Source organism: Penaeus monodon, chromosome 22, assembly GCF_015228065.2.
Source record: "Penaeus monodon isolate SGIC_2016 chromosome 22, NSTDA_Pmon_1, whole genome shotgun sequence".
Lineage (NCBI taxonomy): Eukaryota > Metazoa > Arthropoda > Malacostraca > Decapoda > Penaeidae > Penaeus > Penaeus monodon.
The window spans coordinates 1,888,354-1,888,789 of record NC_051407.1 but is presented as its reverse complement, the minus strand read 5'-3'; the positions used below and the strand labels follow the sequence as shown (position 1 = coordinate 1,888,789).

The 436-nt window shown below is 45.0% G+C and overlaps 1 protein-coding gene across 1 annotated transcript in view; it reads right to left on the bottom strand.

The window, feature by feature from the left end:
* The window catches only part of LOC119586816 (GTPase-activating protein CdGAPr-like), a gene marked incomplete in the record, with an annotated part of 278,029 nt that overhangs the window by 180,312 nt on the left and 97,281 nt on the right, over positions 1-436 (bottom strand).

Here is a 436-nt window from a genome sequence, read left to right as displayed (position 1 = left end):
AGACACACTCCGTCAGTTTCTGCTCTTCCTCTTTATCCTGTTCTAGATCAAATCTCGTCTTTTATCCCTCCTTTCCTTCAATCAACCTTTTTCTTTCATCACGCAATAAAATCTCACTTTTATGCTTCTCTTCTTTCAATCCTTTTCTTCCACCATAAGAATAAAAGCTCACCTTTATGCTTCTTTTCTTTCAATCTTTCTCTTCCACCATAAAATAAACAGTCATCACTCTCACCTTCTCCGTCCTTGTAAGTTCGTAGTCACTCTATCTCCAACGCTTATCAGGGACTCCATCTCCCCCCCCCCCCCAGGTCACCCCCACATGATACAATACAACAAAGATATCTTGGTGTCCCTTTGACCGGAAGTCGCCCCCCCCGCCCGCTCACGCCCAAAAATATGTCGGTGAACGCCCTTCTCCCAAGTAGTACGTACG